The 25,488-nt window shown below is 46.0% G+C and overlaps 13 non-coding genes across 13 annotated transcripts; all 13 read right to left on the bottom strand.

Annotated features, from left to right (window-relative positions):
• Positions 1–238: 238 nt before the first annotated feature.
• On the bottom strand, positions 239–320 carry trnal-aag (transfer RNA leucine (anticodon AAG)). The gene has a single exon. It is a non-coding gene; the product is annotated as a tRNA-Leu (tRNA).
• A 1,631-nt stretch (positions 321–1,951) lies between these two features.
• Positions 1,952–2,024, bottom strand: trnav-uac (transfer RNA valine (anticodon UAC)). The gene has a single exon. It is a non-coding gene; the product is annotated as a tRNA-Val (tRNA).
• A 1,127-nt stretch (positions 2,025–3,151) lies between these two features.
• trnal-aag (transfer RNA leucine (anticodon AAG)) lies at positions 3,152–3,233 on the bottom strand. The gene has a single exon. It is a non-coding gene; the product is annotated as a tRNA-Leu (tRNA).
• Positions 3,234–4,864: 1,631 nt separating this feature from the next.
• trnav-uac (transfer RNA valine (anticodon UAC)) lies at positions 4,865–4,937 on the bottom strand. The gene has a single exon. It is a non-coding gene; the product is annotated as a tRNA-Val (tRNA).
• Positions 4,938–6,064: 1,127 nt separating this feature from the next.
• trnal-aag (transfer RNA leucine (anticodon AAG)) lies at positions 6,065–6,146 on the bottom strand. The gene has a single exon. It is a non-coding gene; the product is annotated as a tRNA-Leu (tRNA).
• Positions 6,147–7,777: 1,631 nt separating this feature from the next.
• Positions 7,778–7,850, bottom strand: trnav-uac (transfer RNA valine (anticodon UAC)). The gene has a single exon. It is a non-coding gene; the product is annotated as a tRNA-Val (tRNA).
• A 1,127-nt stretch (positions 7,851–8,977) lies between these two features.
• On the bottom strand, positions 8,978–9,059 carry trnal-aag (transfer RNA leucine (anticodon AAG)). The gene has a single exon. It is a non-coding gene; the product is annotated as a tRNA-Leu (tRNA).
• A 1,631-nt stretch (positions 9,060–10,690) lies between these two features.
• On the bottom strand, positions 10,691–10,763 carry trnav-uac (transfer RNA valine (anticodon UAC)). Its single transcript has one exon. It is a non-coding gene; the product is annotated as a tRNA-Val (tRNA).
• Positions 10,764–11,890: 1,127 nt separating this feature from the next.
• Positions 11,891–11,972, bottom strand: trnal-aag (transfer RNA leucine (anticodon AAG)). Its single transcript has one exon. It is a non-coding gene; the product is annotated as a tRNA-Leu (tRNA).
• A 1,631-nt stretch (positions 11,973–13,603) lies between these two features.
• trnav-uac (transfer RNA valine (anticodon UAC)) lies at positions 13,604–13,676 on the bottom strand. Its single transcript has one exon. It is a non-coding gene; the product is annotated as a tRNA-Val (tRNA).
• A 1,127-nt stretch (positions 13,677–14,803) lies between these two features.
• trnal-aag (transfer RNA leucine (anticodon AAG)) lies at positions 14,804–14,885 on the bottom strand. Its single transcript has one exon. It is a non-coding gene; the product is annotated as a tRNA-Leu (tRNA).
• Positions 14,886–16,516: 1,631 nt separating this feature from the next.
• trnav-uac (transfer RNA valine (anticodon UAC)) lies at positions 16,517–16,589 on the bottom strand. The gene has a single exon. It is a non-coding gene; the product is annotated as a tRNA-Val (tRNA).
• A 1,127-nt stretch (positions 16,590–17,716) lies between these two features.
• trnal-aag (transfer RNA leucine (anticodon AAG)) lies at positions 17,717–17,798 on the bottom strand. The gene has a single exon. It is a non-coding gene; the product is annotated as a tRNA-Leu (tRNA).
• Between the last annotated feature and the right edge of the window lie 7,690 nt (positions 17,799–25,488).

The following is a 25,488-nucleotide window of genomic DNA, read 5'->3' as shown; positions in this document are numbered from 1 at the left end:
TCGCCATTCGGTTCCAGTAAACGCTCAACTTGCCTGGGACAGCAGAGCTGTTTGCGATTTTCCACGCGGGAGGCGAACACGATCATGACAGCACAGACACCGGTAAAGTCGGCACTTTCCCACTCCACAGTTAATTGCCCGGGGAGCAAACCCATTTTGCTTCGGTTTTAAGCAGAAATGCAGTAGGAGTCGAAACAGCATTTTAACAAAATGCGTCGTTGGAAACGACCAGCAGAAATGGCAGCGGTGGGATTCGAACCCACGCCTCTGTCGAGACTGGAGCCTTAATCCAGCGCCTTAGACCGCTCGGCCACACTACCAGCCAGCCGGGCGGCCCCATTTTCTTTCACTTCCAATTGTGCTCCTGCATAGTAACCGATGCAAATCCACGTGAAAAAGGTTCCATGATCCCTCTCCGACTCGCACAACTGCTGGAATGTGCCCGTCTACAATATCAATTTCGCAGCAGATAATGATAGCCCATCAATCCAGACAACTATCAATGGTAAGCTGAGTCTATCTTCTCAGAATCTTTTCAACTAAAAATGTATCTGTGAGTGCGTGAGAACATACGATCGGTTATGATTTGGTCAAATTACCATGAGCTGCTTGACATTACTGCAATTTCGATTCTTGCTTTGCTAAATGATTTCACCCTTTGATCGAAACAGGACAACTTTCACGTTTACACGGAACATGAAACACACCGGACTACAGGGAAAATGCACAAAGCTGAACAGGCCGTGTTCCACATCATACCGCGCAGCATAGTTTCAGTCACTGTGTCTGTTTTGCAGAATAAGAGTCCCAAAGAATGTTCTCCACCCTAAAACCGGAGGTAGCATTACAATCCGAGAACGACAGATCACATTGTGAGGATGCTCTTGTCCTCGGAGCCAGTTTGAGATGACACTTTCCTTGCCTTTTTGCCTTAACCGTGCAATTCGCTGCATAGATGTTCACACCTGGATATGAGCCACATGGATACCAACTGAGTCGACGAGAAGCGACTCAATAAATTTTGCTAAACTCCACGGTGCTTATTAGAAATGCAGTTTCTGTTCACATCAATCTAAAAGGCAGTTTCTGAACCAAGTAACAGAAGTCAAAAGGTAATTAGCTCACCCGCCCCCCTCTCCGGAAGAGGTGCTAACTGCCCTTGATTGTTTTTTTGTTCTCGATGTGGAGAGCTCTCACGCCTGAGTCACCTTCACACGTCTCTGGTTGCTGAGTGAGTCACAAAGAAGGAATTTCACCAGAGCTGCAACTGCCTCACTTCCCCACTCCCCCTCCCAGTTTACATTTTCCTGCTCGTCAGTGATTTAAAGAAAACCAAATAGATGCGATGTCATTCTGTAGCCTCTCTGTCGATTCCTCCGTTTCAGTTCCAACGTGGTTAGATATCGGGACGCTATCAAAGCACAGGTCCAGAGGTTCCTCTGAGAGTGTAATTTCTTTCATTGCTGTTGCTAATTGAATGAGCCACTAACGTGCGAACTGCTCCAAAACATGATTCAGGACCTCTGGTAACAACTCACGCAGGTTGAATAACGACAGACAGCTTCCAAATGATGTCCTTCATAGACGACTTTGGGGGTACATTTGACAGACAGACTAGTTCAGGAATCCGCGGTGCGCTGTGACACCAGCGCATCAGCTTCTTCCCTGTCTTGGAAACGGGCCGCCTGCGCAAGGAATGCAAGTGCGGTACTGCTTTTCGTGGAAGGATCAGAAGGCGGTAACTACACTCTCAAACAGAATGGCATATGATCACAACCAGGTTGGAGAAAAACTTTACAATGCTTTGCACAGTAATTAAATGGAGTTGCACTACATTTCACTACGAGAGCAGATTTGTTCAAGCAAATTCGAAGGCAGGTTTGCAGATGGGAAAGCAAGCAAGAAAACTCCGCTCCTGTCCATGTAAAATGCAGCAGTTGAAGAACACAGCAGTTTCTGCCCAGTTTCGAACTGGGGACCTTTCGCGCGTAAGGCGAACGTGATGACCACTACACTACAGAAACAAGGCGCAGTCGCTCCTGCTAAGGCTCGGTGGCACCCAGCACTGAAAGTTGAAGCCATTTTACCTTTCACCTTTCTGTTTCCAATCGCTCGTTGTTTAATGGGACTTCTTTAATTTTGGCTATGTGGTGAGCATGGACGATATACACCGAAGTACCTCTTTCCACGCGGTGTGCGCCCAAAACATTGTGTTGCTGACACCGGCTGTAAAGGATTACTTTTTCGCGGAGCTTGCCGTCGCAGTCTGTGGCACAATCATTTAGTCTGTTCGACTGCTCACGGGAAAGGTAGCATTGTAAGACACTGCAGAAACGAACGACTTCCTCACTTTTGCTCCGACTGACCATACTCCGGGAAATTTTCCCAGATTCTCAGTTGAGGATTTTTGCAGCTGGAAGTTACATCAGAAACCCTGTTAATTCGTAATGTATTGAGCGAATCGCAAAACAGAAAGCATTTAACACGGAACACAAACAAAACTGGCAAACCAAATGCATTTTCAGACACAGCGAGCGTGAATGCAAAATGTGAGACAGGCCGGGGGCATGAGTCATAAAGTAATCTCACAACTAACAACAGGGCAATTCCAAACTGCTCTTTCAAACATACTGGAGCCTGAGTGCACCACCACTTCCCAGACAATGCTGAAAAGAGAGAAAGAAAGAACACAATAAGAATGGGCCATAAAAAAGTGAATTTCACCAATCACAGTCTCGATTAGATTACCTTTCCCTTCCGATGTACCCAGGACGGAAATGAAGGAAATGGGAGAAATTCAATAACATGTGACATCGCAATTCATTGGAACGATTTTCCCATTGGCCATAAAACAAAATAACGACGAGTCGTGCCACCGCAGGACTTTGTTTCACAACAGCAATGAAATAACAGTCGCCATTCGGTTCCAGTAAACGCTCAACTTGCCTGGGACAGCAGAGCTGTTTGCGATTTTCCACGCGGGAGGCGAACACGATCATGACAGCACAGACACCGGTAAAGTCGGCACTTTCCCACTCCACAGTTAATTGCCCGGGGAGCAAACCCATTTTGCTTCGGTTTTAAGCAGAAATGCAGTAGGAGTCGAAACAGCATTTTAACAAAATGCGTCGTTGGAAACGACCAGCAGAAATGGCAGCGGTGGGATTCGAACCCACGCCTCTGTCGAGACTGGAGCCTTAATCCAGCGCCTTAGACCGCTCGGCCACACTACCAGCCAGCCGGGCGGCCCCATTTTCTTTCACTTCCAATTGTGCTCCTGCATAGTAACCGATGCAAATCCACGTGAAAAAGGTTCCATGATCCCTCTCCGACTCGCACAACTGCTGGAATGTGCCCGTCTACAATATCAATTTCGCAGCAGATAATGATAGCCCATCAATCCAGACAACTATCAATGGTAAGCTGAGTCTATCTTCTCAGAATCTTTTCAACTAAAAATGTATCTGTGAGTGCGTGAGAACATACGATCGGTTATGATTTGGTCAAATTACCATGAGCTGCTTGACATTACTGCAATTTCGATTCTTGCTTTGCTAAATGATTTCACCCTTTGATCGAAACAGGACAACTTTCACGTTTACACGGAACATGAAACACACCGGACTACAGGGAAAATGCACAAAGCTGAACAGGCCGTGTTCCACATCATACCGCGCAGCATAGTTTCAGTCACTGTGTCTGTTTTGCAGAATAAGAGTCCCAAAGAATGTTCTCCACCCTAAAACCGGAGGTAGCATTACAATCCGAGAACGACAGATCACATTGTGAGGATGCTCTTGTCCTCGGAGCCAGTTTGAGATGACACTTTCCTTGCCTTTTTGCCTTAACCGTGCAATTCGCTGCATAGATGTTCACACCTGGATATGAGCCACATGGATACCAACTGAGTCGACGAGAAGCGACTCAATAAATTTTGCTAAACTCCACGGTGCTTATTAGAAATGCAGTTTCTGTTCACATCAATCTAAAAGGCAGTTTCTGAACCAAGTAACAGAAGTCAAAAGGTAATTAGCTCACCCGCCCCCCTCTCCGGAAGAGGTGCTAACTGCCCTTGATTGTTTTTTTGTTCTCGATGTGGAGAGCTCTCACGCCTGAGTCACCTTCACACGTCTCTGGTTGCTGAGTGAGTCACAAAGAAGGAATTTCACCAGAGCTGCAACTGCCTCACTTCCCCACTCCCCCTCCCAGTTTACATTTTCCTGCTCGTCAGTGATTTAAAGAAAACCAAATAGATGCGATGTCATTCTGTAGCCTCTCTGTCGATTCCTCCGTTTCAGTTCCAACGTGGTTAGATATCGGGACGCTATCAAAGCACAGGTCCAGAGGTTCCTCTGAGAGTGTAATTTCTTTCATTGCTGTTGCTAATTGAATGAGCCACTAACGTGCGAACTGCTCCAAAACATGATTCAGGACCTCTGGTAACAACTCACGCAGGTTGAATAACGACAGACAGCTTCCAAATGATGTCCTTCATAGACGACTTTGGGGGTACATTTGACAGACAGACTAGTTCAGGAATCCGCGGTGCGCTGTGACACCAGCGCATCAGCTTCTTCCCTGTCTTGGAAACGGGCCGCCTGCGCAAGGAATGCAAGTGCGGTACTGCTTTTCGTGGAAGGATCAGAAGGCGGTAACTACACTCTCAAACAGAATGGCATATGATCACAACCAGGTTGGAGAAAAACTTTACAATGCTTTGCACAGTAATTAAATGGAGTTGCACTACATTTCACTACGAGAGCAGATTTGTTCAAGCAAATTCGAAGGCAGGTTTGCAGATGGGAAAGCAAGCAAGAAAACTCCGCTCCTGTCCATGTAAAATGCAGCAGTTGAAGAACACAGCAGTTTCTGCCCAGTTTCGAACTGGGGACCTTTCGCGCGTAAGGCGAACGTGATGACCACTACACTACAGAAACAAGGCGCAGTCGCTCCTGCTAAGGCTCGGTGGCACCCAGCACTGAAAGTTGAAGCCATTTTACCTTTCACCTTTCTGTTTCCAATCGCTCGTTGTTTAATGGGACTTCTTTAATTTTGGCTATGTGGTGAGCATGGACGATATACACCGAAGTACCTCTTTCCACGCGGTGTGCGCCCAAAACATTGTGTTGCTGACACCGGCTGTAAAGGATTACTTTTTCGCGGAGCTTGCCGTCGCAGTCTGTGGCACAATCATTTAGTCTGTTCGACTGCTCACGGGAAAGGTAGCATTGTAAGACACTGCAGAAACGAACGACTTCCTCACTTTTGCTCCGACTGACCATACTCCGGGAAATTTTCCCAGATTCTCAGTTGAGGATTTTTGCAGCTGGAAGTTACATCAGAAACCCTGTTAATTCGTAATGTATTGAGCGAATCGCAAAACAGAAAGCATTTAACACGGAACACAAACAAAACTGGCAAACCAAATGCATTTTCAGACACAGCGAGCGTGAATGCAAAATGTGAGACAGGCCGGGGGCATGAGTCATAAAGTAATCTCACAACTAACAACAGGGCAATTCCAAACTGCTCTTTCAAACATACTGGAGCCTGAGTGCACCACCACTTCCCAGACAATGCTGAAAAGAGAGAAAGAAAGAACACAATAAGAATGGGCCATAAAAAAGTGAATTTCACCAATCACAGTCTCGATTAGATTACCTTTCCCTTCCGATGTACCCAGGACGGAAATGAAGGAAATGGGAGAAATTCAATAACATGTGACATCGCAATTCATTGGAACGATTTTCCCATTGGCCATAAAACAAAATAACGACGAGTCGTGCCACCGCAGGACTTTGTTTCACAACAGCAATGAAATAACAGTCGCCATTCGGTTCCAGTAAACGCTCAACTTGCCTGGGACAGCAGAGCTGTTTGCGATTTTCCACGCGGGAGGCGAACACGATCATGACAGCACAGACACCGGTAAAGTCGGCACTTTCCCACTCCACAGTTAATTGCCCGGGGAGCAAACCCATTTTGCTTCGGTTTTAAGCAGAAATGCAGTAGGAGTCGAAACAGCATTTTAACAAAATGCGTCGTTGGAAACGACCAGCAGAAATGGCAGCGGTGGGATTCGAACCCACGCCTCTGTCGAGACTGGAGCCTTAATCCAGCGCCTTAGACCGCTCGGCCACACTACCAGCCAGCCGGGCGGCCCCATTTTCTTTCACTTCCAATTGTGCTCCTGCATAGTAACCGATGCAAATCCACGTGAAAAAGGTTCCATGATCCCTCTCCGACTCGCACAACTGCTGGAATGTGCCCGTCTACAATATCAATTTCGCAGCAGATAATGATAGCCCATCAATCCAGACAACTATCAATGGTAAGCTGAGTCTATCTTCTCAGAAACCTTTCAACTAAAAATGTATCTGTGAGTGCGTGAGAACATACGATCGGTTATGATTTGGTCAAATTACCATGAGCTGCTTGACATTACTGCAATTTCGATTCTTGCTTTGCTAAATGATTTCACCCTTTGATCGAAACAGGACAACTTTCACGTTTACACGGAACATGAAACACACCGGACTACAGGGAAAATGCACAAAGCTGAACAGGCCGTGTTCCACATCATACCGCGCAGCATAGTTTCAGTCACTGTGTCTGTTTTGCAGAATAAGAGTCCCAAAGAATGTTCTCCACCCTAAAACCGGAGGTAGCATTACAATCCGAGAACGACAGATCACATTGTGAGGATGCTCTTGTCCTCGGAGCCAGTTTGAGATGACACTTTCCTTGCCTTTTTGCCTTAACCGTGCAATTCGCTGCATAGATGTTCACACCTGGATATGAGCCACATGGATACCAACTGAGTCGACGAGAAGCGACTCAATAAATTTTGCTAAACTCCACGGTGCTTATTAGAAATGCAGTTTCTGTTCACATCAATCTAAAAGGCAGTTTCTGAACCAAGTAACAGAAGTCAAAAGGTAATTAGCTCACCCGCCCCCCTCTCCGGAAGAGGTGCTAACTGCCCTTGATTGTTTTTTTGTTCTCGATGTGGAGAGCTCTCACGCCTGAGTCACCTTCACACGTCTCTGGTTGCTGAGTGAGTCACAAAGAAGGAATTTCACCAGAGCTGCAACTGCCTCACTTCCCCACTCCCCCTCCCAGTTTACATTTTCCTGCTCGTCAGTGATTTAAAGAAAACCAAATAGATGCGATGTCATTCTGTAGCCTCTCTGTCGATTCCTCCGTTTCAGTTCCAACGTGGTTAGATATCGGGACGCTATCAAAGCACAGGTCCAGAGGTTCCTCTGAGAGTGTAATTTCTTTCATTGCTGTTGCTAATTGAATGAGCCACTAACGTGCGAACTGCTCCAAAACATGATTCAGGACCTCTGGTAACAACTCACGCAGGTTGAATAACGACAGACAGCTTCCAAATGATGTCCTTCATAGACGACTTTGGGGGTACATTTGACAGACAGACTAGTTCAGGAATCCGCGGTGCGCTGTGACACCAGCGCATCAGCTTCTTCCCTGTCTTGGAAACGGGCCGCCTGCGCAAGGAATGCAAGTGCGGTACTGCTTTTCGTGGAAGGATCAGAAGGCGGTAACTACACTCTCAAACAGAATGGCATATGATCACAACCAGGTTGGAGAAAAACTTTACAATGCTTTGCACAGTAATTAAATGGAGTTGCACTACATTTCACTACGAGAGCAGATTTGTTCAAGCAAATTCGAAGGCAGGTTTGCAGATGGGAAAGCAAGCAAGAAAACTCCGCTCCTGTCCATGTAAAATGCAGCAGTTGAAGAACACAGCAGTTTCTGCCCAGTTTCGAACTGGGGACCTTTCGCGCGTAAGGCGAACGTGATGACCACTACACTACAGAAACAAGGCGCAGTCGCTCCTGCTAAGGCTCGGTGGCACCCAGCACTGAAAGTTGAAGCCATTTTACCTTTCACCTTTCTGTTTCCAATCGCTCGTTGTTTAATGGGACTTCTTTAATTTTGGCTATGTGGTGAGCATGGACGATATACACCGAAGTACCTCTTTCCACGCGGTGTGCGCCCAAAACATTGTGTTGCTGACACCGGCTGTAAAGGATTACTTTTTCGCGGAGCTTGCCGTCGCAGTCTGTGGCACAATCATTTAGTCTGTTCGACTGCTCACGGGAAAGGTAGCATTGTAAGACACTGCAGAAACGAACGACTTCCTCACTTTTGCTCCGACTGACCATACTCCGGGAAATTTTCCCAGATTCTCAGTTGAGGATTTTTGCAGCTGGAAGTTACATCAGAAACCCTGATAATTCGTAATGTATTGAGCGAATCGCAAAACAGAAAGCATTTAACACGGAACACAAACAAAACTGGCAAACCAAATGCATTTTCAGACACAGCGAGCGTGAATGCAAAATGTGAGACAGGCCGGGGGCATGAGTCATAAAGTAATCTCACAACTAACAACAGGGCAATTCCAAACTGCTCTTTCAAACATACTGGAGCCTGAGTGCACCACCACTTCCCAGACAATGCTGAAAAGAGAGAAAGAAAGAACACAATAAGAATGGGCCATAAAAAAGTGAATTTCACCAATCACAGTCTCGATTAGATTACCTTTCCCTTCCGATGTACCCAGGACGGAAATGAAGGAAATGGGAGAAATTCAATAACATGTGACATCGCAATTCATTGGAACGATTTTCCCATTGGCCATAAAACAAAATAACGACGAGTCGTGCCACCGCAGGACTTTGTTTCACAACAGCAATGAAATAACAGTCGCCATTCGGTTCCAGTAAACGCTCAACTTGCCTGGGACAGCAGAGCTGTTTGCGATTTTCCACGCGGGAGGCGAACACGATCATGACAGCACAGACACCGGTAAAGTCGGCACTTTCCCACTCCACAGTTAATTGCCCGGGGAGCAAACCCATTTTGCTTCGGTTTTAAGCAGAAATGCAGTAGGAGTCGAAACAGCATTTTAACAAAATGCGTCGTTGGAAACGACCAGCAGAAATGGCAGCGGTGGGATTCGAACCCACGCCTCTGTCGAGACTGGAGCCTTAATCCAGCGCCTTAGACCGCTCGGCCACACTACCAGCCAGCCGGGCGGCCCCATTTTCTTTCACTTCCAATTGTGCTCCTGCATAGTAACCGATGCAAATCCACGTGAAAAAGGTTCCATGATCCCTCTCCGACTCGCACAACTGCTGGAATGTGCCCGTCTACAATATCAATTTCGCAGCAGATAATGATAGCCCATCAATCCAGACAACTATCAATGGTAAGCTGAGTCTATCTTCTCAGAAACTTTTCAACTAAAAATGTATCTGTGAGTGCGTGAGAACATACGATCGGTTATGATTTGGTCAAATTACCATGAGCTGCTTGACATTACTGCAATTTCGATTCTTGCTTTGCTAAATGATTTCACCCTTTGATCGAAACAGGACAACTTTCACGTTTACACGGAACATGAAACACACCGGACTACAGGGAAAATGCACAAAGCTGAACAGGCCGTGTTCCACATCATACCGCGCAGCATAGTTTCAGTCACTGTGTCTGTTTTGCAGAATAAGAGTCCCAAAGAATGTTCTCCACCCTAAAACCGGAGGTAGCATTACAATCCGAGAACGACAGATCACATTGTGAGGATGCTCTTGTCCTCGGAGCCAGTTTGAGATGACACTTTCCTTGCCTTTTTGCCTTAACCGTGCAATTCGCTGCATAGATGTTCACACCTGGATATGAGCCACATGGATACCAACTGAGTCGACGAGAAGCGACTCAATAAATTTTGCTAAACTCCACGGTGCTTATTAGAAATGCAGTTTCTGTTCACATCAATCTAAAAGGCAGTTTCTGAACCAAGTAACAGAAGTCAAAAGGTAATTAGCTCACCCGCCCCCCTCTCCGGAAGAGGTGCTAACTGCCCTTGATTGTTTTTTTGTTCTCGATGTGGAGAGCTCTCACGCCTGAGTCACCTTCACACGTCTCTGGTTGCTGAGTGAGTCACAAAGAAGGAATTTCACCAGAGCTGCAACTGCCTCACTTCCCCACTCCCCCTCCCAGTTTACATTTTCCTGCTCGTCAGTGATTTAAAGAAAACCAAATAGATGCGATGTCATTCTGTAGCCTCTCTGTCGATTCCTCCGTTTCAGTTCCAACGTGGTTAGATATCGGGACGCTATCAAAGCACAGGTCCAGAGGTTCCTCTGAGAGTGTAATTTCTTTCATTGCTGTTGCTAATTGAATGAGCCACTAACGTGCGAACTGCTCCAAAACATGATTCAGGACCTCTGGTAACAACTCACGCAGGTTGAATAACGACAGACAGCTTCCAAATGATGTCCTTCATAGACGACTTTGGGGGTACATTTGACAGACAGACTAGTTCAGGAATCCGCGGTGCGCTGTGACACCAGCGCATCAGCTTCTTCCCTGTCTTGGAAACGGGCCGCCTGCGCAAGGAATGCAAGTGCGGTACTGCTTTTCGTGGAAGGATCAGAAGGCGGTAACTACACTCTCAAACAGAATGGCATATGATCACAACCAGGTTGGAGAAAAACTTTACAATGCTTTGCACAGTAATTAAATGGAGTTGCACTACATTTCACTACGAGAGCAGATTTGTTCAAGCAAATTCGAAGGCAGGTTTGCAGATGGGAAAGCAAGCAAGAAAACTCCGCTCCTGTCCATGTAAAATGCAGCAGTTGACGAACACAGCAGTTTCTGCCCAGTTTCGAACTGGGGACCTTTCGCGCGTAAGGCGAACGTGATGACCACTACACTACAGAAACAAGGCGCAGTCGCTCCTGCTAAGGCTCGGTGGCACCCAGCACTGAAAGTTGAAGCCATTTTACCTTTCACCTTTCTGTTTCCAATCGCTCGTTGTTTAATGGGACTTCTTTAATTTTGGCTATGTGGTGAGCATGGACGATATACACCGAAGTACCTCTTTCCACGCGGTGTGCGCCCAAAACATTGTGTTGCTGACACCGGCTGTAAAGGATTACTTTTTCGCGGAGCTTGCCGTCGCAGTCTGTGGCACAATCATTTAGTCTGTTCGACTGCTCACGGGAAAGGTAGCATTGTAAGACACTGCAGAAACGAACGACTTCCTCACTTTTGCTCCGACTGACCATACTCCGGGAAATTTTCCCAGATTCTCAGTTGAGGATTTTTGCAGCTGGAAGTTACATCAGAAACCCTGTTAATTCGTAATGTATTGAGCGAATCGCAAAACAGAAAGCATTTAACACGGAACACAAACAAAACTGGCAAACCAAATGCATTTTCAGACACAGCGAGCGTGAATGCAAAATGTGAGACAGGCCGGGGGCATGAGTCATAAAGTAATCTCACAACTAACAACAGGGCAATTCCAAACTGCTCTTTCAAACATACTGGAGCCTGAGTGCACCACCACTTCCCAGACAATGCTGAAAAGAGAGAAAGAAAGAACACAATAAGAATGGGCCATAAAAAAGTGAATTTCACCAATCACAGTCTCGATTAGATTACCTTTCCCTTCCGATGTACCCAGGACGGAAATGAAGGAAATGGGAGAAATTCAATAACATGTGACATCGCAATTCATTGGAACGATTTTCCCATTGGCCATAAAACAAAATAACGACGAGTCGTGCCACCGCAGGACTTTGTTTCACAACAGCAATGAAATAACAGTCGCCATTCGGTTCCAGTAAACGCTCAACTTGCCTGGGACAGCAGAGCTGTTTGCGATTTTCCACGCGGGAGGCGAACACGATCATGACAGCACAGACACCGGTAAAGTCGGCACTTTCCCACTCCACAGTTAATTGCCCGGGGAGCAAACCCATTTTGCTTCGGTTTTAAGCAGAAATGCAGTAGGAGTCGAAACAGCATTTTAACAAAATGCGTCGTTGGAAACGACCAGCAGAAATGGCAGCGGTGGGATTCGAACCCACGCCTCTGTCGAGACTGGAGCCTTAATCCAGCGCCTTAGACCGCTCGGCCACACTACCAGCCAGCCGGGCGGCCCCATTTTCTTTCACTTCCAATTGTGCTCCTGCATAGTAACCGATGCAAATCCACGTGAAAAAGGTTCCATGATCCCTCTCCGACTCGCACAACTGCTGGAATGTGCCCGTCTACAATATCAATTTCGCAGCAGATAATGATAGCCCATCAATCCAGACAACTATCAATGGTAAGCTGAGTCTATCTTCTCAGAATCTTTGCAACTAAAAATGTATCTGTGAGTGCGTGAGAACATACGATCGGTTATGATTTGGTCAAATTACCATGAGCTGCTTGACATTACTGCAATTTCGATTCTTGCTTTGCTAAATGATTTCACCCTTTGATCGAAACAGGACAACTTTCACGTTTACACGGAACATGAAACACACCGGACTACAGGGAAAATGCACAAAGCTGAACAGGCCGTGTTCCACATCATACCGCGCAGCATAGTTTCAGTCACTGTGTCTGTTTTGCAGAATAAGAGTCCCAAAGAATGTTCTCCACCCTAAAACCGGAGGTAGCATTACAATCCGAGAACGACAGATCACATTGTGAGGATGCTCTTGTCCTCGGAGCCAGTTTGAGATGACACTTTCCTTGCCTTTTTGCCTTAACCGTGCAATTCGCTGCATAGATGTTCACACCTGGATATGAGCCACATGGATACCAACTGAGTCGACGAGAAGCGACTCAATAAATTTTGCTAAACTCCACGGTGCTTATTAGAAATGCAGTTTCTGTTCACATCAATCTAAAAGGCAGTTTCTGAACCAAGTAACAGAAGTCAAAAGGTAATTAGCTCACCCGCCCCCCTCTCCGGAAGAGGTGCTAACTGCCCTTGATTGTTTTTTTGTTCTCGATGTGGAGAGCTCTCACGCCTGAGTCACCTTCACACGTCTCTGGTTGCTGAGTGAGTCACAAAGAAGGAATTTCACCAGAGCTGCAACTGCCTCACTTCCCCACTCCCCCTCCCAGTTTACATTTTCCTGCTCGTCAGTGATTTAAAGAAAACCAAATAGATGCGATGTCATTCTGTAGCCTCTCTGTCGATTCCTCCGTTTCAGTTCCAACGTGGTTAGATATCGGGACGCTATCAAAGCACAGGTCCAGAGGTTCCTCTGAGAGTGTAATTTCTTTCATTGCTGTTGCTAATTGAATGAGCCACTAACGTGCGAACTGCTCCAAAACATGATTCAGGACCTCTGGTAACAACTCACGCAGGTTGAATAACGACAGACAGCTTCCAAATGATGTCCTTCATAGACGACTTTGGGGGTACATTTGACAGACAGACTAGTTCAGGAATCCGCGGTGCGCTGTGACACCAGCGCATCAGCTTCTTCCCTGTCTTGGAAACGGGCCGCCTGCGCAAGGAATGCAAGTGCGGTACTGCTTTTCGTGGAAGGATCAGAAGGCGGTAACTACACTCTCAAACAGAATGGCATATGATCACAACCAGGTTGGAGAAAAACTTTACAATGCTTTGCACAGTAATTAAATGGAGTTGCACTACATTTCACTACGAGGGCAGATTTGTTCAAGCAAATTCGAAGGCAGGTTTGCAGATGGGAAAGCAAGCAAGAAAACTCCGCTCCTGTCCATGTAAAATGCAGCAGTTGAAGAACACAGCAGTTTCTGCCCAGTTTCGAACTGGGGACCTTTCGCGCGTAAGGCGAACGTGATGACCACTACACTACAGAAACAAGGCGCAGTCGCTCCTGCTAAGGCTCGGTGGCACCCAGCACTGAAAGTTGAAGCCATTTTACCTTTCACCTTTCTGTTTCCAATCGCTCGTTGTTTAATGGGACTTCTTTAATTTTGGCTATGTGGTGAGCATGGACGATATACACCGAAGTACCTCTTTCCACGCGGTGTGCGCCCAAAACATTGTGTTGCTGACACCGGCTGTAAAGGATTACTTTTTCGCGGAGCTTGCCGTCGCAGTCTGTGGCACAATCATTTAGTCTGTTCGACTGCTCACGGGAAAGGTAGCATTGTAAGACACTGCAGAAACGAACGACTTCCTCACTTTTGCTCCGACTGACCATACTCCGGGAAATTTTCCCAGATTCTCAGTTGAGGATTTTTGCAGCTGGAAGTTACATCAGAAACCCTGTTAATTCGTAATGTATTGAGCGAATCGCAAAACAGAAAGCATTTAACACGGAACACAAACAAAACTGGCAAACCAAATGCATTTTCAGACACAGCGAGCGTGAATGCAAAATGTGAGACAGGCCGGGGGCATGAGTCATAAAGTAATCTCACAACTAACAACAGGGCAATTCCAAACTGCTCTTTCAAACATACTGGAGCCTGAGTGCACCACCACTTCCCAGACAATGCTGAAAAGAGAGAAAGAAAGAACACAATAAGAATGGGCCATAAAAAAGTGAATTTCACCAATCACAGTCTCGATTAGATTACCTTTCCCTTCCGATGTACCCAGGACGGAAATGAAGGAAATGGGAGAAATTCAATAACATGTGACATCGCAATTCATTGGAACGATTTTCCCATTGGCCATAAAACAAAATAACGACGAGTCGTGCCACCGCAGGACTTTGTTTCACAACAGCAATGAAATAACAGTCGCCATTCGGTTCCAGTAAACGCTCAACTTGCCTGGGACAGCAGAGCTGTTTGCGATTTTCCACGCGGGAGGCGAACACGATCATGACAGCACAGACACCGGTAAAGTCGGCACTTTCCCACTCCACAGTTAATTGCCCGGGGAGCAAACCCATTTTGCTTCGGTTTTAAGCAGAAATGCAGTAGGAGTCGAAACAGCATTTTAACAAAATGCGTCGTTGGAAACGACCAGCAGAAATGGCAGCGGTGGGATTCGAACCCACGCCTCTGTCGAGACTGGAGCCTTAATCCAGCGCCTTAGACCGCTCGGCCACACTACCAGCCAGCCGGGCGGCCCCATTTTCTTTCACTTCCAATTGTGCTCCTGCATAGTAACCGATGCAAATCCACGTGAAAAAGGTTCCATGATCCCTCTCCGACTCGCACAACTGCTGGAATGTGCCCGTCTACAATATCAATTTCGCAGCAGATAATGATAGCCCATCAATCCAGACAACTATCAATGGTAAGCTGAGTCTATCTTCTCAGAATCTTTGCAACTAAAAATGTATCTGTGAGTGCGTGAGAACATACGATCGGTTATGATTTGGTCAAATTACCATGAGCTGCTTGACATTACTGCAATTTCGATTCTTGCTTTGCTAAATGATTTCACCCTTTGATCGAAACAGGACAACTTTCACGTTTACACGGAACATGAAACACACCGGACTACAGGGAAAATGCACAAAGCTGAACAGGCCGTGTTCCACATCATACCGCGCAGCATAGTTTCAGTCACTGTGTCTGTTTTGCAGAATAAGAGTCCCAAAGAATGTTCTCCACCCTAAAACCGGAGGTAGCATTACAATCCGAGAACGACAGATCACATTGTGAGGATGCTCTTGTCCTCGGAGCCAGTTTGAGATGACACTTTCCTTGCCTTTTTGCCTTAACCGTGCAATTCGCTGCATAGATGTTCACACCTGGATATGAGCCACATGGATACCAACTGAGTCGACGAGAAGCGACTCAATAAATTTTGCTAAACTCCACGGTGCTTATTAGAAATGCAGTTTCTGTTCACATCAATCTAAAAGGCAGTTTCTGAACCAAGTAACAGAAGTCAAAAGGTAATTAGCTCACCCGCCCCCCTCTCCGGAAGAGGTGCTAACTGCCCTTGATTGTTTTTTTGTTCTCGATGTGGAGAGCTCTCACGCCTGAGTCACCTTCACACGTCTCTGGTTGCTGAGTGAGTCACAAAGAAGGAATTTCACCAGAGCTGCAACTGCCTCACTTCCCCACTCCCCCTCCCAGTTTACATTTTCCTGCTCGTCAGTGATTTAAAGAAAACCAAATAGATGCGATGTCATTCTGTAGCCTCTCTGTCGATTCCTCCGTTTCAGTTCCAACGTGGTTAGATATCGGGACGCTATCAAAGCACAGGTCCAGAGGTTCCTCTGAGAGTGTAATTTCTTTCATTGCTGTTGCTAATTGAATGAGCCACTAACGTGCGAACTGCTCCAAAACATGATTCAGGACCTCTGGTAACAACTCACGCAGGTTGAATAACGACAGACAGCTTCCAAATGATGTCCTTCTTAGACGACTTTGGGGGTACATTTGACAGACAGACTAGTTCAGGAATCCGCGGTGCGCTGTGACACCAGCGCATCAGCTTCTTCCCTGTCTTGGAAACGGGCCGCCTGCGCAAGGAATGCAAGTGCGGTACTGCTTTTCGTGGAAGGATCAGAAGGCGGTAACTACACTCTCAAACAGAATGGCATATGATCACAACCAGGTTGGAGAAAAACTTTACAATGCTTTGCACAGTAATTAAATGGAGTTGCACTACATTTCACTACGAGGGCAGATTTGTTCAAGCAAATTCGAAGGCAGGTTTGCAGATGGGAAAGCAAGCAAGAAAACTCCGCTCCTGTCCATGTAAAATGCAGCAGTTGAAGAACACAGCAGTTTCTGCCCAGTTTCGAACTGGGGACCTTTCGCGCGTAAGGCGAACGTGATGACCACTACACTACAGAAACAAGGCGCAGTCGCTCATGCTAAGGCTCGGTGGCACCCAGCACTGAAAGTTGAAGCCATTTTACCTTTCACCTTTCTGTTTCCAATCGCTCGTTGTTTAATGGGACTTCTTTAATTTTGGCTATGTGGTGAGCATGGACGATATACACCGAAGTACCTCTTTCCACGCGGTGTGCGCCCAAAACATTGTGTTGCTGACACTGGCTGTAAAGGATTACTTTTTCGCGGAGCTTGCCGTCGCAGTCTGTGGCACAATCATTTAGTCTGTTCGACTGCTCACGGGAAAGGTAGCATTGTAAGACACTGCAGAAACGAACGACTTCCTCACTTTTGCTCCGACTGACCATACTCCGGGAAATTTTCCCAGATTCTCAGTTGAGGATTTTTGCAGCTGGAAGTTACATCAGAAACCCTGTTAATTCGTAATGTATTGAGCGAATCGCAAAACAGAAAGCATTTAACACGGAACACAAACAAAACTGGCAAACCAAATGCATTTTCAGACACAGCGAGCGTGAATGCAAAATGTGAGACAGGCCGGGGGCATGAGTCATAAAGTAATCTCACAACTAACAACAGGGCAATTCCAAACTGCTCTTTCAAACATACTGGAGCCTGAGTGCACCACCACTTCCCAGACAATGCTGAAAAGAGTGAAAGAAAGAACACAATAAGAATGGGCCATAAAAAAGTGAATTTCACCAATCACAGTCTCGATTAGATTACCTTTCCCTTCCGATGTACCCAGGACGGAAATGAAGGAAATGGGAGAAATTCAATAACATGTGACATCGCAATTCATTGGAACGATTTTCCCATTGGCCATAAAACAAAATAACGACGAGTCGTGCCACCGCAGGACTTTGTTTCACAACAGCAATGAAATAACAGTCGCCATTCGGTTCCAGTAAACGCTCAACTTGCCTGGGACAGCAGAGCTGTTTGCGATTTTCCACGCGGGAGGCGAACACGATCATGACAGCACAGACACCGGTAAAGTCGGCACTTTCCCACTCCACAGTTAATTGCCCGGGGAGCAAACCCATTTTGCTTCGGTTTTAAGCAGAAATGCAGTAGGAGTCGAAACAGCATTTTAACAAAATGCGTCGTTGGAAACGACCAGCAGAAATGGCAGCGGTGGGATTCGAACCCACGCCTCTGTCGAGACTGGAGCCTTAATCCAGCGCCTTAGACCGCTCGGCCACACTACCAGCCAGCCGGGCGGCCCCATTTTCTTTCACTTCCAATTGTGCTCCTGCATAGTAACCGATGCAAATCCACGTGAAAAAGGTTCCATGATCCCTCTCCGACTCGCACAACTGCTGGAATGTGCCCGTCTACAATATCAATTTCGCAGCAGATAATGATAGCCCATCAATCCAGACAACTATCAATGGTAAGCTGAGTCTATCTTCTCAGAATCTTTTCAACTAAAAATGTATCTGTGAGTGCGTGAGAACATACGATCGGTTATGATTTGGTCAAATTACCATGAGCTGCTTGACATTACTGCAATTTCGATTCTTGCTTTGCTAAATGATTTCACCCTTTGATCGAAACAGGACAACTTTCACGTTTACACGGAACATGAAACACACCGGACTACAGGGAAAATGCACAAAGCTGAACAGGCCGTGTTCCACATCATACCGCGCAGCATAGTTTCAGTCACTGTGTCTGTTTTGCAGAATAAGAGTCCCAAAGAATGTTCTCCACCCTAAAACCGGAGGTAGCATTACAATCCGAGAACGACAGATCACATTGTGAGGATGCTCTTGTCCTCGGAGCCAGTTCGAGATGACACTTTCCTTGCCTTTTTGCCTTAACCGTGCAATTCGCTGCATAGATGTTCACACCTGGATATGAGCCACATGGATACCAACTGAGTCGACGAGAAGCGACTCAATAAATTTTGCTAAACTCCACGGTGCTTATTAGAAATGCAGTTTCTGTTCACATCAATCTAAAAGGCAGTTTCTGAACCAAGTAACAGAAGTCAAAAGGTAATTAGCTCACCCACCCCCCTCTCCGGAAGAGGTGCTAACTGCCCTTGATTGTTTTTTTGTTCTCGATGTGGAGAGCTCTCACGCCTGAGTCACCTTCACACGTCTCTGGTTGCTGAGTGAATCACAAAGAAGGAATTTCACCAGAGCTGCAACTGCCTCACTTCCCCACTCCCCCTCCCAGTTTACATTTTCCTGCTCGTCAGTGATTTAAAGAAAACCAAATAGATGCGATGTCATTCTGTAGCCTCTCTGTCGATTCCTCCGTTTCAGTTCCAACGTGGTTAGATATCGGGACGCTATCAAAGCACAGGTCCAGAGGTTCCTCTGAGAGTGTAATTTCTTTCATTGCTGTTGCTAATTGAATGAGCCACTAACGTGCGAACTGCTCCAAAACATGATTCAGGACCTCTGGCAACAACTCACGCAGGTTGAATAACGACAGACAGCTTCCAAATGATGTCCTTCATAGACGACTTTGGGGGTACATTTGACAGACAGACTAGTTCAGGAATCCGCGGTGCGCTGTGACACCAGCGCATCAGCTTCTTCCCTGTCTTGGAAACGGGCCGCCTGCGCAAGGAATGCAAGTGCGGTACTGCTTTTCGTGGAAGGATCAGAAGGCGGTAACTACACTCTCAAACAGAATGGCATATGATCACAACCAGGTTGGAGAAAAACTTTACAATGCTTTGCACAGTAATTAAATGGAGTTGCATTACATTTCACTACGAGAGCAGATTTGTTCAAGCAAATTCGAAGGCAGGTTTGCAGATGGGAAAGCAAGCAAGAAAACTCCGCTCCTGTCCATGTAAAATGCAGCAGTTGAAGAACACAGCAGTTTCTGCCCAGTTTCGTGCTGGGGATCATTCGCGTGATAAGGCAAACGTGCTGAATACTACACTACAGAAACAAGGCGCAGTCGCCACTGCTACGGCTTAGTGGCACCCTGCGCTGAAAGTTGAAGCCATTTTACCTTTCACCTTTCTGTTTCCAATCGCTCGTTGTTTAATGGGACTTCTTTAATTTTGGCTATGTGGTGAGCATGGACGAGATACACCGGAGTATCTGTTTCCACGCGGTGTGCGCCAATAACATTGTGTTGCTGACACCGGCTGTAAAGGATTACTTTTTCGCGGAGCTTGCCGTCGCAGTCTGTGGCACAATCATTTAGTCTATTCGACTGCTCACGGGAAAGGTAGCGTTGTAAGACACTGAAGAAACGAACGACTTCCTTACTTTTGCTCCGACTGACCATACTCCGGGAAATTTTCCCAGATTCTCAGTTGAGGATTTTTGCAGCTGGAAGTTACATCAGTAACCCTGTTAATTCGTAATGTATTGAGCGAATCGCAAAACAGAAAGCATTTAACACGGAACAGAAACAAAACTGGCAAACCAAATGCATTTTCAGACACAGCGAGCATGAATGCAAAATGTGAGACAGGCCGGGGGCATGAGTCATAAAGTAATCTCACAACTAACAACAGGGCAATTCCAAACTGCTCTTTCAGTCGAAGAACAACACAGTTTCGGCCGAGTTTCGAATTGGGGACTTTTCGCGTTTTAGACGAACGCGATGACCACTCTACTACCGGAACCAGCTCCTACCGCCATTTTTGCGGCTTTGTGGCATCCGCCACCATTTCCCCGTCAATACTGAAAAGAGAGAAAGTAAGAACCTAATAAGAATGGGCCATAAAAAGTGAATTTCACCACTCACAGTCTCGATTAGATCACAGTCTTGACTGTCCCTTCTAGGACGGAATGAAGGAAATGGGAGAAATTCAATAACATATGACACCGAAATTCATCGGAACGATTTTTCCATTCGCCAGAAAACCAAATTAGGGCGAGTCGAGTCACCGCAGGACTTTGGTTCACAACAGCGATGAAATAACAGTCTGCATTCGGTTTCAGTACAAGCTCAACTTGTCAGGAACGTAATGCAGCTTGAGCCCGCGATTTACCATGTGGGAGGCGAACACGATCATGACAAGATGGACACTGACCCCGTCTCCATAAAACAAACTCCCGATCCTCCTTATTATTTCAACACGCCGCAGCCACAGAAATTGCAGTGTGGTGACTCGAGCCGAAGCTTCTTTCATAATTGAGTTCTGAAGCAGGCGCCTCCGGCTCCTTGGCTCCCATTCATCGGGCTGATTCGGTTCGAATAGTGAAATTTCCTGTTTCTGATCCGCAGGACATCCTGCAGGATTTTCAGACAGCGCCATCCTCCCTGTGACATTTACGTGCTGGATAACCTTCTATTGTGTCATGTGTCCCGGCTTTGCCAATATCACCGTTGTTTTACTTCCTAATCCTGTTGGTCGAACTGTGATTCCAGTCAGAATCACAAATGTGTAACAAAACACCTTAGCTGTGCTGGCTCTCTACAGAGATAAATGTGCTTCTCTTTTCGTATCATTCTCTTGACTTCTCCCTGTAACTCTACATGAACATTGAATTAGTTTTTCAACAACTCGATTGAAACTGCGTCTTTGTCAATGTCAGACCCTAACTACTCCCAATGTGAAAACATCTCTCCTCATGTACATTTTTCTTCTTTTACTAATATCTTTAAAACTCTGCCGAATCGTTCTCGATCCTTTCAGGCGTAGGGAGCATTTCCCCTTCCTTATTCCCTCTGTCTAACCTACTCATGTCTTGGAAAGGTTGAACAAGGCCAGCGTTTGGCCTTCTGCTCTCCAAGGAGTCCTGTCCCAACTTTCCAAATGACCTTTATTGTTGATATTCCTCATATACCACACTATTCTCATCAACCTGTTCAGCGCTGTTTTCAATCATTTCACGTCCCCACTTCCTAAAGTTTCACACCCAGAACTGTGCGAATATCCAGATGGTGGATTTATTCAGAGTACGATTCTGTGGGTGAACATCCTCTAACACTTGTTTGACTTCCACCACATGTGGTACTGTGCCATGCCCACTACAATGACACTTCTGACCCCAAAACTCAAAGTTATTTCAAAAGGTGCAACTTAATGATTTACATCTTTTTATCAGACAGTTGATAGGACGACTGAGCAAAAGTGAAGTCAAACAACCAAGGCTCGATGGCAACTTGAAGTAAGACATTCTCCCATGCCAGTATTAACACAAGCTGCTGAGCGAAGATCATGCCCTAGACACTCTTACATTGCCAACACCAAACCAGCTGAGATTCGGTCAGGTCCAACTACATCCCAATTTGTTCTCAGATTTTTAAGCATCAAAGTGTTTTGAGAATATCGCCTTGACATTTTGTCTCCTTGTTCACAGAACAGTACTGTTTATCCCTTCTGCTTGGACTAAGTTGTCTCCATCGGCAGAGTATTCAGCTCTTTCCCTCCACCGGCAAGCAGTGTGAGGAGAGGCAAGTGTGGTTACACTCTAAAGCTCGCTGTCATCGGCCCGGCCAGTTCCATCAAGTGCTGCGAATCAGCAAATTTGATTGGGAGGTTCCTGCAAATATCATTTGTCTGAGCCAACGATAAAGATGTTGAGCTGGTGGGTAAGAAACAAATGTACTCCGGACTCTCCACCCTCAGGTAAAGTCATGTGAGGGCATTTTTGTGCAGCCTGATTGCTGTTCAAAATCCATCTTCACACAGCAATCCTGCAGAAAGGCTTTTGTAACACAAACATCGGCTTCTTTGCTGCAATCGGGCAGCAGTGAACATCTGAACCCCAACTTTCCTAGATAAAGACAATTCGATTGAAAGTCTCACTCACTGAGAGCCATCCCCACGTCCCTGAGCTGCGGGCCTGCAGACAGTTTAACGCAGAAGACTGGGTTAACAATGAGACTTTGTTTCACCATCAGCCACCATGTCCCAGAGACAGGAAGAGGGACAGCATCAATCCGTGGCGTCACTCACGCGCCGATAGAAGCTGTTCAGCCCATCGAGTCCATCGCGACTCTCTGACGCTTATATATCCCTGTGGTTATTCATAGTTGGTGATGTATGTCCTAATAATGTGGAGATGTCCCTGTATCGCAATTCTGTCTGCAACAAATTGATCCAATTGTAATTCACAGCTTTTCATTTCACAGGAAGAACACTGTTGTGTGAAACGGCGTGGGGAATAACTGCAGGGAGTCATGCGCATAGAGCACTCTACAACTGATGTATCTCACCTTCACCAGTTTATTCCCAGCTCAGGCAAGAGATTTTGCGAATCAGATCAGAGCACACCGACAGAGAACAGGTAAAGAGCTTCCAGAACTTCACAAGTGTGTTTCCTCATTTGTGAAAATTCCCCATGTGTATCGGTATGAAATATTCATTTCTGATACATTGAATGAAAGGAAGCAGAAATGAAACAGCACACAATGCTTATAATGGAGATCTATTATAGAGAACCACTGGAGGGGGCAGTACACACACTGAAACATGGAATTGTCAACGAGGAGAAGATGTTTTCAATCCATTAATTTCATGGTTATGAGCCCAATACGCCCCTCTGGGCCGCTCTGTTAGCGCTGACCACAGCAGTCTCACACAGTCTTCAGCTTTTCGTCTGGCGCGTGGCTTGTACCTCAGAGGATGATTTCAAAAGGTCTTCACTATTATTGTGTGACACACTGTAGCACAGATGTGTCCCGGCTGTGTCAATGTAACCTGTGACTAACTTGCCATATTCTGTTGGTTTAACTGTGATTTCACTCAGAATCACAAAATATGTCACAGTGCAAAGTGAGGCTATGCAGCCCCCAAACTAACGAAATGTCTATGTCGGTCGATTAATTGACGTTATTTGATTGATTGATTATAACATGAACCTCAGTACAGTGAAAACTTTTGTCTGCGATTGGTAAAGGCAGATCATACTAATCAAGGACATGCAGATAACAGCATAAGTAAAACAAAATTTTGGACTGATTAAGGCTTTCAGGTTACTCCACACAGGACGTGCACTCGGCAAAATCCACATTAACAGGATCAACATCATATGAAGTTAGGGAATCCATTTCTCAGTCTTGTAACGACCTCCAAGAAGTTGCTTTTGTGTGTCTTTAAGCTTCGGTGCCTTGTTCTGAACTCGAGCTCATCAAAATTATACATTCTGAGTCAAAAATAGAACCATATGCAAAACTCCACTGCTCAAGTGTGACTTCTCACACGAACATCACCCACCCGAGGCGATATCACAACCAAGACCAACAAGCCATAACCGCAACAGAAGCATGATCCATAAATCAGGTGAGTTTCCTTGTTTAAAAAATAGGGGTTTTCTGGTGTTTTGGAGGGAAGGCCGCACTGAGTTTTAATAGTAGCTCCTTGCCATTCTGACTTCCGGTTCCCCGGAGGCTGTGCTAGCCACTTCCTTTGCAAGCAGGTTCCCATAATTGGCAGCTGGACGAACTCATCTTCAATTGGCAATTAGTGTTGTGGGAGAGAAACATGAACACGCTTTTCAGCCCACTATCAAACACGGGGTTGTGGAGCGCGGGAGGGGGTTAGAGGTAGAGGGAGTTATGGAAATTCTGGAAAGCTGCACAAAAGAGAGATCGCGCATGCACAGGACTTAATAATCTTCAGGGAACCTTGTGCAAATAACGCCATCTGAGACAGATAGAAATGTGAAGAACTGCAGGGAAAGAGAATCTCTCCCAGTCATCTGTGTCTTTGTCCTTCTCGAAGTCACAGCGAGGGCTCTGCTGTCTGAATCAGCATGGGATGTTACTGCAGCGAGTCCTGTCGCTCAGACACGTTGCACCTGATGTGTATAAGTTTTATCACGTTACCGACAGCTCAGAGAACAGATTTCACAGCTCACATCATCCCAGAGTGACAGGGAACAGAAGAAAGCGATTCAGACCATCATCTTACCACCTGCTGGGGAGAAAGCCGATGTGGGAGAGCAAACAGTCTCGACCAGTGCATGTTCCCAGCATTTACAATCTTGGTCTGTGTGACAACAAAAGCAGAACCAGGAACTGTTTATCTTGCTTCTTAAAACAGGCGTGAAAATGTTGCAGAGCATAGATACGTCTACCTGCTGTCAGTGAAATGATGAACAGCAGAGTACAGTTCACAGAGTATGGTCTAATCTCTGGGCTATGGGGTCAGCACGCTCCAACTGTGACCCTCCGCTCACCGGATTTGAGCACAAACAAAGAAATGACTCAGTGACAAATTCTGTTGAAACGGATTCTGTGAGGAATTGAAAGCGATGGACTGAAAAGCCCCTTGAGAGCGGGATGTAACATTAACTGTGTGGGGAGCGTTTTCCAGACTGGAGGAGAGTGCGCAGTGCTGTTTCCATGGGTCACTAACACGATAGATAGATTGAATCAGCGTCGAATGTTATTGTAGGGATCCCTGTCGCTTGGACACACTGCACCTTTTGTACAATGGTGCAAAAGCACGGAGGTTTTGTGTAGAGGGGACAACGTCAAAATCGTAACTGAGGCAAAATGCACAAATTAGCAAAACAACAAAGCAACCACAGAATCTGGTGTTACGTGACGGGGTAAACCCCCTCTGCTAATGTAAACCAGCAAAACAGAAAGGATTCACCCCTTGCTGTATTCTGTTAAAATTCCAGAGACAAAGAACCAACCCAAAAATCACGACTTAAAGTTAAAAATAACAACTTTACTGCTTTTATAACAGAGAATAATCAACCTACAACTCTTTTCTCTAAACCTTCTGCTCTACAATACCTTCCCTCACTCCGATCCCAATAACTTTTACAAAAAAGTTTAAATTTACAAACCAGCTAGTTTCCGAATCTTCTCTTTGTATCTTCCTCTGTAGATGTTTTTCTCGAGGTCGGTGTTGATGCCTTTTTTCGATGCAATTTATATCTCCAGATAGTCACCTCTTGGAGATTTTACTAGCATCCTACATTTGTTGGTCTTTTAGCTGCTCTCTTTGCTGTTCTT

Source organism: Chiloscyllium plagiosum, unplaced genomic scaffold, assembly GCF_037043375.1.
Source record: "Chiloscyllium plagiosum isolate Xiang-an unplaced genomic scaffold, Cpla_swu_hap1 HiC_scaffold_48, whole genome shotgun sequence".
NCBI lineage: Eukaryota > Metazoa > Chordata > Chondrichthyes > Orectolobiformes > Hemiscylliidae > Chiloscyllium > Chiloscyllium plagiosum.
The sequence above is the reverse complement of the archived record's forward strand: the minus strand, read 5'-3'. Positions and strand labels throughout refer to the sequence as shown.